The sequence below is a fragment of the Tasmannia lanceolata genome, unplaced genomic scaffold (genome assembly GCF_043159265.1).
Source record: "Tasmannia lanceolata isolate RefF3 unplaced genomic scaffold, GAP_Taslan_0.1 ptg000037l, whole genome shotgun sequence".
NCBI lineage: Eukaryota > Viridiplantae > Streptophyta > Magnoliopsida > Canellales > Winteraceae > Tasmannia > Tasmannia lanceolata.
Genome location: NW_027518714.1, coordinates 19,124,518 through 19,139,616, shown reverse-complemented (window position 1 = coordinate 19,139,616; position 15,099 = coordinate 19,124,518). Strand labels below are relative to the sequence as shown.

Sequence of the window (15,099 nt, the reverse complement as noted above, 5' to 3'; positions counted from 1 at the left end):
CCCCCTTTTGGTTTCTGATTTAGAGGCGAGTCGATTAGCCCTCTTCTTGTAATTTTGCAATTTCTATATAATATTTTGAGGTCCTCCCGGGGGCCGCAATCTGTTCCGGGTTAAAAAAAAAGAAAAAAGAAGTATATTTACAGGTATAAGTTGAGAGATAACAGATAACTGTCTAATTTCAAGACAGGAAAACATGCATTATGCCTATAGCAACCGAATAAGCAGATCAAAATTGAGTATTTTCTCTACAAAACTGATACTTCATTTTCTGCATATATTATCTTGCATTAAGAAGCATCCTCACCACGCTTTTCATCTTGGGTCTTGCATCTGATGAGATGCTAACACAAGCCTGAGCAACCTTAAGGATTGATAGCATCTGACTGCGAACCTCAGGTGAGGTTTGGCTCACACTAGAATCGAGAATCTGCTCCCACCCATCACCCTGCGATGAATGACTCAGTACCCACTTGGCTAACTCAGTTCCCTCATTGATGGGTGGTTTTCCGGTCAGTAATTCCAGTAAAACGACCCCAAAACTGTAGACATTGGCAGTCATTGTCACCCTCATTGTGTAAGCATACTCTGCAACCATAAACAACAAATTCAACATCAGTTGAAATACCAGACTGTAGTGATACCTCTGGATATCATGTCACTATTGGGGTTGCTAGTAACAAACAATCAATTTCTCAGAACAACCTTGTTTATGAGCTACATAGATGGAGATAGACTTCGCTAGATTAAATCATTTCAGGGCAACGAAAATAGCAGCAGCAATGTTAAAGAACTTAGAAATCAGTTTTCCACAACTCAAACAGAAAAGAGTGGTATAGTATAGCTTTCTCACCAGGAGGAATGTACGCCACAGAACCAGCAACATTAGAGAAGCCCCCACTGAGCTTGTGAAGCTCGATATCTGCTATCTGAGGCTCATTCAATGACTTCAGTAGGGTGGTCTTTGTTGAAAGGTTGAGTATTACAACTGGTTCATTGCACTCATGGAGAAAAGCAAGACCCTCAGCTATCCCAAGTGCTATGCAATAGCGACATGGCCAGTCTAAAGCAGCTCCTGAACTTTTATGAAGAAAATCAAAGACAGTTCCCTTGGGAACACATTCATAGAATAGATAAGCACTATCATCAGTCAAAGCATAACCCAGAGGGCTCATTACTTTTGAATTGCTCAGACTTCCTAGCATTTCCAGTGCTTGTCTAAACCTTTCATGGCTCCCAAACTGAAGCATTATGTCACTGCCGTTAAGCTTCTTGACACAGTAAGTCATTCCACAAGGCATGATGGCCTTATAGTAGGTAGAGAACCTGTCCTTTAGCATGATGTTATCAGGATTAGTAACTGCTTCCATGGCTCCGGTGAAATCTATACGGGATCTGTGAATGCTATCTGCAGTTATTAGATGAACCTCAGCCAGGTGTCGTCACTGACCCGATAAAAGTGTCTGAAAACCAATTTGAATATCACTGCCACAACTAGCCCCATACCAAGAACATCACCTGCAACTGTCACAACAATCACCACAGCAGTCGGCATTCTTTGCTTACGCGAAATGATAGTAGGACTTGGGGGAGGTGTGGCTGGGGGAGGTGTGGCTGGCGGAGGTGTGGCTGGGGGAGGTAAGAAGACATCCCTATTTCTGGCAAAATTGACGATGGTCCACGAACGGAAATGTGGAAGAGTTCCCGAAAGCTGGTTATTAGAAAGATCCAGCAGTGTCAGACTCCCCCAACTGGCCAAGAACACCGGAACCTCACCGGTAAACCCATTATTGGAGAGATCTAAAACCTCTAACTTTTCCAGTATCCTGAAAGTATAGGGTATGGATCCAGGGAAGAGGTTGCTGCTAAGGTTGAGGGCTATTCGCAAGTTATATGGCATTAGTGGAATTTCTCCACTAAGCTTGTTGCCCCCCAACTGGAGTTCTAAAAGCGTATTCATGTTACCAATTCCATCAGGTATGGAACCATTAAATTCATTGCCTCCCAAGTTCAATTTCAAAAGGAGTCGTAAGCTTGAAATTGCTGAAGGAATTGCACCTGAAAATGAATTCTGGCTAAGGTTAAGTGTAAGCAAGTTCTGTAGTTGGGAAATTTTAGCAGGGATTTCCCCATATAAATGGTTCCTATTGAGGTTCACAACTGCTAGTTTTTTAAGCTTACCCAATCCTTTGGGCAATGAACCCTGCAGCTGATTCTGGGCGAGATTCAACAGTGTCAAGTTCACACAATTTACCACCTCCAAAGGAATTCCCCCTGTCAACATGTTGCCTTCCACTTCAAGATATGTCAAATTAAAAAGCTCCCCAATCACCAAAGGGCTGGATCCATTGAGTGAATTGAGGCTCAGTCTCAAGTGGAACAAGTTTCGAGAGATGTTCGTAGAGATTGCCCCTTCAAGCAAATTGGATGTTAGATCAACAGCCTGTAAGTTAGGAGGTGACAGAGGGTCCGATGGAATCAAGCCTCTTAAAAGTATTATAGCTAAGGTGCAAATTCCTCAGGTATGTGGAAATTCCATGAGGTATTGATCCTGTAAAATTGTTTTGGTGTGCGGCAAATCGTGACAGAGTCTTGATCCTTGAAAGACTTTGAGGGATTACACCAGTCAGATTATTGGAAGAAAGGAGGAGAGTTTCTAACTTGGAAAGCTCTCCTATCTTAGCAGGAAGAGACCCAGAAATACTGTTCTCACTTAGATCCAAAAGAGTTAGATTTGTATAATTCACGATCTCTTCTGGGATTTGACTTTGAAATTGGTTTTTTGAGAGCTGCAACTCCTCCAAAACCACGCCCTTTCCAAGATTGGTAGGAATGGTACCATTGAAAGAATTATGGCTCAAATTCAAGCTCCTTAACTGAACCAACCCATCTAGTTGAAAAGTAACATTTCCAGCAAGTAAATTATAAGACAAATCCAAGAACTGCAATCCACCAAAACCATTAAAAGCAGGCAAGAAACCAGACAACATATTGTTACTGAAATTCAGCATCTTTAACCCATTTATCTTGCCACAATCACTAATAAAACCCTTGTGAATAGAGTTCAGCAAATTGTTTGACAGATCAAGATACTGTATAGAATCAATCTGACATAAACCAACAAGAAAATCAGTGCTGGAGATGCCAAACAAAGATAGAGAGAGTTTGGTTATGTAGTTTCCAGAGCACCCAACTCCTTTCCAAGAACAGGGGTTTGGTTCTGTGGTGTTCCAATAAGATATCTCGAAGCGGGAAGCAAGTCTGGTAATGGTGTTTGTCTGGTACTGAGAGAGTTGAGAGAATACAACAGGCATGCTATAGAAGAAGAAAAAGAGGAAGGACCAATGAACGTACCTGATCATTTTAACTGGTGGGAGGTTAATCTACGTTATTTTTCTTGGGGTGAATGATATTTTTGTAGGAGGTGGAGGAGAGAAAGCTTATATGGGTTTTGTTCTAGGAAGTGAGGAAGTGAGTTGTGTGTTGACTGTGACGAAGACCTGAACTCTGACAAACTCGTCTGATTCTTTGACTTGACTGACTTTCTGGCCAACCAAAATACCCCTCCTCTCTTTTCGTGATATTTGGAGAATGGTTCTACCGGATTTTCCATGGATTTCTCTCAAAAACGGGAAGTGAATAAGACGAATATTTCGAGCCTAAGAGAGGAGAGGAGAGGTGCACAACGAATTTCTTGCTTTTCTTTTTTCTTCTTTCCCCATTCTGAAAGTTCTCTTTTTCTTCTACGTGTGGAGCCAAGGCAGGTAGGATGGAGACCGGAAATGCACAAGAGAGGCTATCCTAATTGTCTTTCTAGAGGCTTTTTGGTCATATGCAGAGTTTCAAATTTCGGTTTTGGAATGCATTTTTGGTCCCCACGGAAACTGAAATTTCAGCCGAAATCCAACGAAATCAAGTAAAAGAATATTTTATCTCATACAAAATTTCTGACAAAATTCCGGAAAAATATTAAGTTATTTTACCGTTTGGGTATACCCAATTTCGGTCCCAAATTAGGGTCTCAATCAAAATTTAAAATCATGGTCATATGTAATGTAACAGATAGGAAAGTTCTTACTTTGAACACACAACTTGTATGGTAAACAGATAGAGCAGTCTCCTTACATTTCTTTATTAATTTCTAGGGAAATCCTTATACTATATATAAAGCGTGAATCACGGGTTAAAGTCATCCTCACTTTTGCGTTATTTCCATTCATGTCCCACAGCCTAGCACAATACCATTTGCATTGACATTTATGATTTTCCTTAAGGGTAATCTCAGTATTCACGTTGGGCAATAAATACTCTAGCAATTCCCTATTTTGCCCCTCAGAGATAACTCCAAACGTCAGCATTACTCTTTTACCTTTAACCTCATTGCTGATATCTAACATCTATCTCTATGAGAAATTATTTGAAGGTAAAATCATAATCCACATACGAACAGTACCCACACAGGGTATCTGTCTATGATAATTACGGAAAAAAACTACCAAGAAGAGGTAAAGACATATGACAATGACGAAAGAACTATTTTATATTACTCATGCAGGAGACTTGCAAAATATTGACGAATTCCGGGCACCTGAAGAGGAACAACAATTATGGAAACCTCTATCGATTGGAGGGCTAGGATCAACCTATGGAAATGATTTTACGGGCACAACCGATTGATGTTGTGTTTCATCACATGGACGGTTTGGATCAACCTATAACCCTCTATAGATCAGAGGGTTCGGATCAACCAATGAAAATTATTTTTGGGGCACAACCTATGTAGGCAGTGGCCCATCTAATGGACGGTTTGGATTATCCTATGGTACGGGCCATACCGTACATTTTAATAAAGTGAGGAGTGCGATCATCAAAATACGGTGAGTAGTGCCATTATAAAATATGATAGTGAGGACATTAGCACTATATATAATTTCAAACCATCGTTGTTACTTGGATGTTCTCACGTGGGTCGGGTTCAACCCGAATTTAGGTTGGGTCTGGTTAAGCTTTTTCACAATCGGGTTGGGTTGGGAAAAATCAACCCGAATTGGAAATCGGGTCGGGTCGGATTGGGCTGTCGGGCAACCCGACCTGACCTGAAACCCGAATTTGGATTCCACTGTATATGTGTTTTTCTTTTTCAACATTGAAATAGTCTTCACAGGCCCCAATGGACGGTTTGGATAATCCTATGGTGCGGGCCATACCGTACTTTAATAAAGTGAGGAGTGTGATCATCAAAATATAGTAGTGCGGATAACATTTTCCTTTGTTAACGGTTCAGATCATTTAAATTTAACAATTGAGTTAAAAATAGTGTCTATAAAGAGGGAAATGAGGACTTCCATTATTAATTTGAAATATGCTAAAAGGTTAGTGGTTGTTAACAACTAATTTTTGGGGCTCGCTTGTGCCACACACATGTAATCTGATTCGTTGATTTGACTCATGGCCTCATATCGGGCAAAATGCCGTTAAGATTACTTTGATCGGATGATCAGATTTTCTTGATATGTCAAGGTAAGTTTAAAGTTCTGCCAAAAAAAAAATCAACTGTTGATTTTTTATGAATGGCATGACTGCCCGGCAAGGAAGGAAGAGTGTGTGCATTGGATCATGATGTTTTACAAGATCAACTGTCTAGATTGATTGAACAGATCATCTCATCTCATCTGTGTGAAAATACCCTATAAAATGAACGTAGTGCATCATCTCGGTGTCATGTGGTGGGCCCAGATCAAGCTTCCCAAATTAATGGTTTTTCATAAAGTGGTTTGCAATTCTTTTTATGACAAATATCTGAAAATGTTTCATGAGTATCTTATTAAAATTCACCATATTTAGACTCTTTGAACTTTGAAGATTTGACTTTTATTGAAATCTTTAACAGTGGACAATAGAAAATTGTACATGTGGGCCCATCCATTTCGATGATCCCAGCTGTTCATGTTTTATCACTCAACAAAGGTGGCTATGGTACAAAATCTCCAACATTGGATGATTCTAAGAAGGGTAAAAATGCAACGATCCACATTCAAGCACCCCCCAGTGGGTTGCAACAGATACGGTTTGGATAAATCCAAGAAGTCAGCACTACTTTTTGCCTATGAATATTAGCATTTCTTAGGCTGTTTGGAAGTATGGAAAACTTACTTTTCATTTTCTTGTCAAAATTGAAAATTTTCTATAGGCTACATTGCTAGACGTAAAATAGGTGCAAAATAATTTTGAACCACTTTTCCTGTTAAAAATAGCAATATTTTTTTTTATACCCATTAGACATCTCAAGAAACTGAGCTCTTTTTTTTAAAAGGAATTTTGCAAACATTCTACACACTGGATTATTTTTCCATGAAAATTTTTGGTTTGAGTTTGTGACCACTGATTGTGAGCCCTCCAACAGACTATTGAAGGCTGGGGGAACACAATCGATTGTTACTGTAGACACCCCATTTTGACCGGACCCAAGTTTATGTTACTTGTACAAAACCTTGTCAAATCTGTGAATTAAGACCTCAAATTATATCCCAAGCTGGGTTAGGGTTTTACTTGGGTCCCTGCAAAAGTTCGTCAGGATCTGAGCACGCTTGTTTAGCGAGCAAGCCGAAAAAGAGATGTAGAAAGGGGGGTGAATTATCTGCAGAGAGGGGCTGTCCAGGTAAGATTTGGAGGGGAGGGGTAAACATCTCATTATATATATATATATATATATATATATATATATATATATATATATGAGAGAACATTTCCTACACACTTGTGTAGGTAAGTTACCTACACACTACCTTAAAATACAGTGGGGGCCCACATTATTTGGGTGATCCAAACAATTCATTTGGATGGTCCTCACATAGATAGGGTGTCCACAAAAAATCAGATCCATAGGATCATCCTAACCATTCAAACTATGGAGGCAAAAAATTGACTAATTTGTGAAGGTTTATACACGTCCATTTTACCTCCACAAATCGTAGGGTTGGGATGATCCTATGGATTTGATTTTTTGTGGACACCCTATCTATGTGAGGACCATTCAAATGAATTGTTTGGATCACCCAAACAATGTGGGCCCCCACTGTATTTTAAGGTAGTGTGTAGGTAACTTACCTACACAAGTGTGTAGGAAATGTTCTCTTTATATATATATATATATATATATATATATATATATATATATATATATATATATATATATATATAGAGAGAGAGAGAGAGAGAGAGAGAGAGAGAATAGAGTTCCTAAGGCGTCACCTCATATTGCTTATATGAGGTGGCGCTCACAAAACATAAGGGGCCCACATTTTTTGGGTGATCCAAACCACTCATTTGAAAGGCCATTAGATGGATATGATGCCTACAAAAAATCAAGTTCATAGGATCATCCTAACCCTTCCATTTATGGAGGTTAAAAATAGGCAAATTTATGGAGGTTTATACCCGTCCATTTCAACCTCCACAAATGGAAGGGTTAGGATGATCCTATGAAGTTCATTTTTTGGGCACACCCTATCTATGTGAGGGCCTATTAAATGAATGCTTTGGATCATCCAAACAAAGTAGGCCCCTTATGTTTTTAAGCGCCACCTCATATAAGCTATATGAGGTGACACCTTAGGAACTCTATTCTCATATATATATATATATATATATATATATATATATATATATATATATATATATATATATATATATATATATATTGTTTATATGCAAGGAGAGTGAATCAGTCAAATCAGGGGGGTGCCTTAGACATACAAGAATCACTATAAAGAATTAGAAAAAGGGGGCTGTCTGTGAAAAAAAGGAGGTAATTATTTTATTTTCTTATAAAAAGGGGGGTGACTTAGCCTGTTTTGGTCACAGCATTTTCATGCGCCCATCAAATTTTGGCGCGCTCATTAGTTGGGGAGTGCCAATAGTGGTGATTTCATTTGGGTATAAAATCATTAGCGAAAAATAAGAGGGGTTTTTTTTTTTTTTTTCTCATTTTTTTTTTTTACACAGAGAAGAGATCTGAGAGAAAAACCCATTTTCCCTTTTCCCGATCATCTTCTCCGGTGAGATCCGACCGGAATCCGGTCAATCCTTCATCAATCCTATCATTGTTAGCCACTTTTGCCCACCTTCATTACAAAAACCATTACTTCCAGTTTCTTTTTCTAAAGTCTAAGATCTAAACCCTACTTCCATTTCTCGAGCTTTCTTTTCCGATCATCCTCATTGGAGCTCCGGTCAAGCTCCGACCGACATGTTCTCTCATTCTTTTCATTGTTCTACCCTTAAGTCACTGATTCCTTCATGATCTAAGTACTAAGGCATAGTCTTTTGTTTTAAAATCTCATTTCTAAGCATTTTTTTTTAACCTTAGCTAAAGCCTAAATACATTAGATCCGCAGATTTAAACGGATTTGAGGAAATCTTTGTTGTTTTGTGGTAATTCTTTGGCAAGATTTCATCATTTCGTCCAGCTGAAGCTTCATTTGAATTCCGATCTGGATTTTAAGCATATGTGTGTGTAATTGGGCTTTAATTTGGAGTGTGCTCTTGATAATTCTTCACATCTGCCATAAGTAGAAGAAGAAAAGCAATTTCGAGGTACTATGTTGTTCTTGCTCATTTTCTCTGTGAGTATTTCTTTCCTCTATTCCATATGTGATAGCTATTTGAGATATTTCAATGATTTACTATAGATATAAGGTAATCAGATCTTATGTGATTTTTCTTAATAATTCATTTATTACATTTTTTTTTCGAATAGATCTCGCGATGTTCTAGGTTCAGGTGTATAACTTGTTAATGTTGTCCAGATTTCTCTGTTCTGTATCTATTTATGTAAATAATATTAAAATATGGCAGTGAAAACTATCAATAATGATGGTTTGTGTTTAGCTGGTTTGTATACATTACATTACTCATCTTTCATGTACCTCTTGGTTTGGAGCATCTGAGCACTAGAACAAAAATAGTAAATGTTGTAAAGGAGCATCGATTGAAATGTTACAGGAGCTAAGATATATTTAGAGATTTTATGCATTCCAGGTGTTTCTAGAATTGCAATTCTTGTTACTGCTCTATCTCTTGCCACAGCGCGTGTAGGGGTGGCCAACCGGTTCGGTTCTCGGTTCTCGGTTCATTTTTTTTCGGTTCTCGGTTCTCGGTTCCATGAACCGTAAGAACCGAACCGAACCGTAGTACACAGTAGGACCGAACCGAACCGGACCGAAAATAATCGGTTCGGTCCGGTTCGGTTCTTCGGTTCTAATGGCTAATTATTAATTATTAATTATAATTTATAAAAACTTTTAATTAAAGTTATAATATAAGTTACTTTCTTATTATAAGAATAGTATTAACTATTACTTATTAATATTATAAGTAATTTATATTATTAAGTATATATATAATAGAATATAAAAATATTATATATATATATATATTCAAAGTTCGGTTCTTCGGTTCCGGAACCGAACCGAGAACATTAGACCCGGAACCGAACCGAAATTTTTCGGTTCTTCATCAGTGGAACCGAACCGGACCAAAAATATTTTTTTACAGTTCGGTTCCGGTTCGGTTCTTCGGTTCCGGTTCGGTTCTTCGGTTCTGGTTCGGTTCTGGCCACCCCTAAGCGCGTGCACTCAGAATTTAATTTTCAAATCAGTTTAAAAATGGAAGGATTATCCATTTATGTGCCAATATGACATTTGTCATCGGTACATAGAAGCCCTGCTTTTGGAATTTGTCATAGAACCTATGTTTCTATTTTTCATCAAGAAAGGTCATTTGGTTTGCCCTTTGTGAACTCGTTTAAATTTGTTTAGCTGAGATATATGGTTGCTGTCATAGTGAATACAAATTGGATGAAAATGAGGGCTAAGGCCTATGTCTTTTCACTTTAATAAAGTCAACATGTTATGATTGTTGTTCTTTTTTTAAGGTGTATAGATGCTCTGTCCCATTTAAAGCATCTCATTTTATGGTGACTTATACACTACAAGCACTGCTAAGATAGAAGAGAAATACTCTGTTATGAGAGTATATATGTGTAGCTATATATCTACATGTGATTGTATAAGTGTGTGTATAGGTGAGTGTCTCTAAGACTATGTACAGGTTTATATGGGAACAGTTTTATCTGTGTATTCTTATACAGGTTTATATGGGAACAGTTTTATCTGTGTATTCTTATACAGGTTTATATGTGAACAAGTTTACTTATGAGCAGATTTATGTGTGTACAGGTTCATGTGTGAGCAGGTTTATATGTGTTTTTATGTAATGGTTTGTCATTTATAAGGATTACTTGAGCAGGGTAGTATGTCAATAAGGTGGATACCAATGTTATGATGGCTGTTTAGATATGAGAATTAAGGTGGGATTGACTATCAGTATTAAAATGAGGCATTTTAGCTCATCATACCTGTTCGGTGTTGGGAGAATGAATGAATTCTGACTCATCATTACAATATATGCAGCCCTCGTTTGGCTTTAACATGTGAAGCCTCCACTTGCCTTTGGTGTGTATATTCTCATTTAGCTTTAACATGTGCTTCCCTTCATTTAGGAGACACACTTTGTCTCATTAAGGTAGTCCTTCTTTGAAGGCAAGCCTTATTATTTAGAACCTCCCCCTTTGAGAGTCTGTTTTAGTCTGGTAGAGAGTTTACCCATAGGAAGCATGCCTGGCCTCATTTACAGGAGTTCGCCCATAGGAGACAGGCCTTGTCTCGTTTAGAGAGTTTCCCTTTAGGAGACTTACCTAGCCTCATGTTAGAACCCTCCTTTCTAGAATGAGCCTTTGACTCATTTGCTTCCCATTTAGAGTTGGTTATTCTTTATGATTAGGGGTTCGCCCCATAGCTTTATGGTTTGCCTGTTAGATAGGAGTTTATCTCTTAGGGTTGTTAGCACTTTTCTTTGTTAAAGACTATCTTAGTCATATGGAATCTTCAGTGCCAGGATCTTAGATTGTTTTCGCTGCTCTTGGAGCATATGTTTGCTTGTCGTAGATCGTCTCTTTGAGATATTTGTTGCTTGTTCGGGGTTTCCCCTTTTACTTTAGGGCTTTGCCCTAGTTTGTGGTTGTACTTGCATGTTCCATTTAAGAGTGAAAACATTTAAAGATCCGAAACATTGAAAAAGCTTTAAAATCCAAAAACATTAGAAATTTGAAACTCAAGAAACATTTGAAAACTTTAAAAATATCAAAAACATTAAAAAATATATATATTAAAAACCCTTAAATCATTTGGAGTGTTAGGTTTTAGTTAGGAGAGTTCGATTTTCGAACTACGTTGGCTTGATCCTCTTCCACGAGGTACGTAGCGCAGCTCGGGATCCATGTCCTAAGTCCAGCCAAACTTTGTAAATAAATATACTTTAACCTTTTTTTTTCTTCAAAACCTTGTTTTCAACAAGATCTTCCTCTAGAGTTAGGAGTTTCTACTAGATAGAGAGTTTCTTTTAGAGTTAGAAGGTTTGTCCTTGATGTGTTATTTGATTGTTGTGTGTTTGGTTTGTGTTTGTATTAGAGTTAGGAGTTTGTCCTAGAGTTGTAGGAGCGCCTCCGTCCGGTCAGTTGGCGATCCACATCGCCGACTGATGACTAGGTCTAAGATGCGTTAGTGATCCCATGGTTTTCCTTAGGAAGCACAACCCAGCTACACATAGGTTGTAGGAACCACCTACATTAGCTTAGGGCTAACCTGCATTTAGTTAGGGCATATAGGGTGTCATAAAATCCACAATTCACTGAAATTTAAATAATCGCATAAAAAACTTTAATAACTGGTCCGGTCTTTTAGATCGAGTTTATGATAGTGGTCTAGGTGTCTTAGGCATCATAGCTTAGAATAGGCGCGAAGAACTACGTTGCTCTGATTCTTGCGGAGGCAGGGATACTTAGGCTTCTTTGGATGAATACCAGATCATCCGAGGACTCAGGCTAAATGGTTTAGAGTCTTAGGGTTTGTTGTGTTGTTATTGCATATTTTGATGTGTTTTCTTACTTTCTTGTACTGATCCTATACCTTTAGCTGTAGCTTGCATGTGTATGTCCACCAGAACTTAGACACTCATTAAGAATGTCACTCATAATCTAGCTATGCTTAGGTGGCACACTTCTTTCATTTATTTTTTGTATGCTTATTATTTCTATTATCAGGAAATGCATGCTTAGGTAGACGAATCCTGAGGATTGTTTCCATTTCATATGATTTTGCCTAAAATTACTTGAAATTAATAAAAATGGTATAAGAGACCAAGTGATCGCACTTGGATGAATTAGAGGTGCTCTTCAGACCTTCTCCATTCGTAATCAGGCACGAACCCATTCATTCCTGGTTATCCATGATATACAGAGCATATTTGTTTAAGGATCCATGGCCGTAAACCATGGATGGCGACTCTGAGTTTATTTAGGTACGTTTCGAATCCGGACTTGTTCCCGAATCGAGAGGTATCTCTTTTATATCGCCACTCGTGCTATACTATGAGGGTGGCACCTGTTTCGAAAGTTCCTTGGTAGAGCTCTCCTTCACACGTGGATGATCCAAGAGGCCGCTGGGGGCTCGTCCCCCACCTCTCTCCCGGATCGGGGTCCACAGTCACAATCTCAAACGAACTGGGCAATAGTAATTGCTTAATTTTAGGGAGATGTATCATCATTATAAATTCAAGGCCCTCTAGACATAACTTTTATGTTGTGGCCTGAGTTATTTTTTTCACAAGTAATTGTAGACACCCCATTTTGACCGTGCCCTGCACCTCCTTGTTTTGTGCATAACCTTTTCAAATCAGTGTGTGTGGACCCCAAATTACGCCCTAGGCTAGCTTAGGGTTCCACCAAGGTCCCTGTAAAATTTCATCGCGATCCGAGCCCGTTTGCCTAGCAAACGAGCTAAGGCAGTGTCGTGGGGCAAGTTCGGAAGAGTGGCGATTTAGCCAGAAAAGGGGTTGTGCTGGAATCTCAAAAACCAGTTCAAATTAGCCATGGCGGGCTGTCCAGGGAGATATAGGGGTATGCAGATTAGTGTACAACTTAATTGAGGGGTGTATTATCCTGAACCAGGGCAATTTCGTAATTTGCGAAGATGCTTTTCTTCTTCTCCAAGTCACCATTAAGCCCTAAGCTAGGTTAGTGAGTGATTAGGACTAGGATTAGTTAGAGGGAATCTTAGTTGGTTATGTTTCTTTTGATCTCAGCCATTGAATGAAAAGGTGATTTTAACGGTTGAGATCATTTTTTCAAAGAAGATATTTTTGCAAAAATTTTTCCCCCTGTTTTCTGCTTGGGCCGCCTCTTATAGAATGGTAGTTGTCCTAAATTTGCCAAGGGGGGTGTCCTGGAAGGTTTGGGGGTATCAAATATATCATTTCTCGTTTTCTTCTTGGGCACCCCCCTGCCAGTTAAAAAGTTCCTAAAAATTACGCTAGAGGTGGTTGTCCAAGTAGAAAAGGGGGCGGGTTTAAATATACATTTTTCATCTGTATAAAAAAAGCCATCGAAGCAGTAGGGAGAAGGGGATTTTCGTAGAAAAATTACAGAGAAGCAGAGAGAGAGAGGCTCGGCCATTTCTCTCTTCTCCCTTCTCCGGCGAGCCTCATCCCTACCACCGGTCAGCACCACCACCATTCTCTTCTTCTTCTTCTTCTTCTTCTTCTTCTTCTTCTTCTTCTTCTTTTCTTCCAACAGCCACCCCATCTTCTCCGGTGGGTTTGCCGGAATCCGGCAAGGTCATCACAGCCACCACCATCCCCTACCACAAAACCCATTTCATTTCCCTCAAACCTATTCCCATTTTCTCCTTAAATCCAAATCACAAACCCTCTTCCATTTTCTTCCACAGACACCATCTCAACCCATTTCTTTTTGCAGCCACCGCCACCCATCACCGTTCTCTGTTCTTCACCTTCCACCACCACCATCGACCACTTTCTCCACCACAATCGTTTTCCCCTAATTTCCTTCACCTACTAAACCTTCCCATTTTCTGTGTTTCAAGAACAAAACCCATCGTCCCCATTTCAAACCCAAAACGCTCACCTCCTCCATCTTCATCATTAACCACCACCAAACCCACCTCATTTTTTTTACCCAAACCCATCCTCTCTCCTCCGACCACCATCCCCACCTTCTCCGGTGTCTCGCCGGAAATCCAACCTCCCAAGCTACTGGCCGTACCCATCTCCTCCATCAGCCACCTCCATTAAACCCAAACCCCCTTCATCCTCCGACCACCAAAACCTCTAACCACCATCGGTCCCCATTCCCATTTCTCTCCAATCTCCACCTCTAAAAACCCATAAACCCACCCAGATCTAAACCCTATTCGGCCGGCACTACCATCTCCATCTCCTTTAACTCCGGTCGGCTGCGCCTTCAAAACCCATTTCCGAATCCCATTATCCCTAACTCATATTCCATCTTCACCGGAGCTCCGACCAAAACCCACCCTCAACCCTCGTCTTCTTCAAAACCCCCATAGAAACCCACTTCAAAACCCAAAATCAATTCAAAACCCAGCAACCCCATTAATTCCATTATCCACTGCCCAAACCCCTTTTCCTTCGACCACTCTTTCTTCTCCGTCGGTCTCGCCGGAGATCCGACCCTTTACCCCTTTCCTCCATTCTCCGGCAAGTTTGTTTTCTTCGGTTGATCTCAGGTGGGGGTCCGGCTAGTTATCACGTTCCGCTCATTGCTGTGGCCATAAATTGCTTGCAAAAGAGAAGAAGAAGCTAAGAGGATTTTTGAAGGGCCGAACCCTCGATCCGTGCCAGCCATCTTCAATCTTAGGTAATAATCTTCTTACAATTTCCATCATTTTATTTTCATGGTTTATGAAATTGGGTGATGTTTTGATCATTGGTAGCCTGTTTGATGGTGGTAGAAAAAGTCCACTATTTGGATCTAGCAGAGTAGCACTGTACAAGTGTGGCCCAAAATACAGTAGGGTTTGTATTATTGAAATGACCAGGTAATTCATTTGTTGACCCCTGAATCAAATAGGGTATATTCTGCAAAACCTCTCCACAAAATTGATTCTGATCCTATGGCTTCTTAGGGTGTAGATCGAAAGGATGCAACTCAGTGTAATACCTTGT

General features: G+C 39.5%; 1 pseudogene; it reads right to left on the bottom strand.

Moving 5' to 3' along the window:
* Positions 1 to 277: 277 nt before the first annotated feature.
* LOC143860161 (uncharacterized) lies at positions 278 to 3,311 on the bottom strand (annotated as a pseudogene).
* Between the last annotated feature and the right edge of the window lie 11,788 nt (positions 3,312 to 15,099).